This window comes from Macrotis lagotis, chromosome 7 (assembly GCF_037893015.1).
Source record: "Macrotis lagotis isolate mMagLag1 chromosome 7, bilby.v1.9.chrom.fasta, whole genome shotgun sequence".
Lineage (NCBI taxonomy): Eukaryota > Metazoa > Chordata > Mammalia > Peramelemorphia > Peramelidae > Macrotis > Macrotis lagotis.
In genome coordinates this window covers 209233364-209236218 of record NC_133664.1, presented here as the reverse complement: position 1 = coordinate 209236218, position 2855 = coordinate 209233364, and positions in this window count along the sequence as shown.

The window sequence follows — 2855 nt, the reverse complement described above, 5'->3', positions numbered from 1 at the left end:
GTGAAGATGTCTCCCGAACTCCCCAGCCCTTCTTGCAGTTACCCTCCTGCACAATCTGCCTCTCCCCCACCCTCCTCCCTTACTGCAGGCTCCTCTCCGTTGCCCTCTCCCTGACTGCAGCGCTTCTTTCCCTGGCTCCAAGGGTCTACTAGTACAGGGAAAAAAGGAAAGAAAGAAAGAAGCAAATAAATAAATCATATGCAGGAGCAGCCGCGGTAGATAGAGAGTGCTGGCTTCTAGGGATTGCAGTGGAGAGAGTGAGGCTCCAACTGGAAAAACCCAGAGAGAGGGAGGGCTGGTGGCCCCCCGCAGCCCGCAGAGGTCCATCCAGCTTCTCTCTTTCCTGGACACTGGCCAGAAGGACTCGGCTTGGTATAACGGTGGGAGCAGGGGAGGGGACACTGAAGATCTATGGGGAACTACGAAAACCTGTTGGGATCTTCTTGGCAGGTTATTTGCAAGTGTGACCTCCCCAGTCGTTCTCCTTGCTAGGATGTATGTGGTTTGGGATGTGTGCCAGTGTGTCCCCAGTTCTTCCCTTTGCAATGACACAGTGAGGGTGGACAGATGCCATCGCTCTCTTTGGGGCTGTACTGCTGCTCAGTAACTCTGTAGGAAACTAGGAGTTGGAGAACAAGAGAACCTGTCCTAGAATCAGAAAATCACTTGGAATTATGAAAGGGGGTGGATTTGAAGATACTCTTCCTCCTGTCTTTCTTCCATTAATTTCCCATCACCCCCCCCACCCCCAACCCTTATGACCACCAGGCACAAGGGTATTTGTCTGAAGACCCACAGCATGCAGAGAGCATTCCAGCCATTGGGGACAATCTGAGACAATAAAATATTTTTAAAATTGGCTAATTTGAAACATTGTGTAAGGGTAAGAGGGCAGCTAGGTGGCACAGTGGATAGAGCACTGGCCATGGATTCAGGAGGATGGAAATTCGAATCTTGCCTCAGATATTTGACAAGAATAACTAACTGTGTGACTTTGGGTAAGTCACTTAAACTTTGATTGCCTCATATCCAGGACCATCTCCAGTCTTCCTGATTCATGTCTGGTCACTGGAGAAGAAAGTGAGGCTGGTAACTTAGCACAGCATCCAATTCCAGTGCTTGTCATGGCATCACCTCCCTGAAGTTATTCTCTTCTTCAAAAATGAAGGAGAAACATAAGGACAATGCGAAATCATCCTGGAAAGAAAGATGGCACAAGATTGTTAATGGCTTTAAATGACAGACAGAAGAGTTTGTAGTTTATCCCAAAGACATTAAAGACTCATTGAATCTTCTAGAACAGGAAGGGAAGTGGCCCAGTAAGGGTTAGGAATGATAATTTGACAACTTTCTAGAGAGGCTCTAGAGAGAAGAAAGATTGGAGGCAAGAAGACAATTTAGGAGGTTATTGCAATAGCCTAAGTAATAGGTGATGAAGGTTTGAATTCTATTAAGTTGATGTTTGTCCTTCATTCTCAACAAAGACAATGACATCAAGGAGGTGATTCTATGACAAAAAAGTAAATTGGATGTGAGTGAGAGGTGTGATAAGTTATAGTACTGATTAAGCTAAGAGGATAAATATAAGAGATATTGTGGAGACAGAAACTACAGGCTTTGGCAACTGATCTGATTAGCTGATTGAGGGAAAGTAAGGCACTGAAAATGACTTCAAACTTGAGTGACTAGAAGGATGTTGGTATCTTCAATGGGAGCTAGAATAAAATGAGTTGTTTTGGATAAACTGAATTTTCAATTTCTCTAGAATTTTTTCAGATGAACTTCAAGACATCTCCCACTTTCTCTTGTGAGACTGATTTTCTTTAATCCAAAGATGAATTTTTATGTTTATCCAGGAATATAGTGGAGTCAATTGTTAAACTTTAATTCTGAGTGTTTACACCTTGGAAATGGGCAAATCCTACAAATCAGGACTTGATTTATTGTTTCCTTAATTTTTTAGACTTAAAAAAGTGATAGGGAAAATGTTAATAATATTACAGATTATATTTAAAGGTGTTTCCTACTTACAATGATCATTATTACTATTTGGAGACATGGTTGTTAACATTTATATGTACAGCCCTTATTTATCTCCATTTCAACTTGCTCAATTTGGTCCAATATATCAAGATCATTTTCAATCATGACCCTATTATCCATTATTTTAGTTCTTGCTACTAGTTCTATGGCATCTGATAAACTGATATGTGTATTTTTCTTTTTTCTTTTACAAAATTTTTATTTAATATTTATTTATTCTCATTTTGTGCAAATAATGCTTTCATACATTAATAAAATATTCTTGTGTAAGAGTAAACAAAATACCCCCTCCCCCCCAAAATATAGACTTGCTTGAGCGATAAAGTAAAGGAGAGACAAAAAAATTAAAATGAAAATGAAAAAAAATAGCAATAACTGTAGGTATGGCCAGGTGGTGCAGTGGACAGAGAACCAGCCCTGGAGTCAGGAGCACCTGAGCCCATATCTGGCCCTGTACACCCAACAATCACCCAGCTGTGTGACGTGCAAGCCACCCCAACACTACTGCCCTGCATAAACCAAAAAAAAGGAAAAAAAGACCCAAAATAAAATAAAATAGTGATAATAGTAGGGGCAGCCAGGTGGTGGACAGAGCACTGGCCCTTGAGCCAGGAGCACCTGGGTCCAAATCCAGCCTCAGACACCCAATGATCACCCTACTATGCAGCCCCAGGCAGGCCACCCAGCCTCATTTGCCCTGCACCCCCCCCAAATAATAATAATAATAATAATAATAATAAAATGTGCTTCAGTCTTTGTTCCCACACCAACAACTCTGTCACGGGTGGATCACATTCTTTATGGTAAGTCCA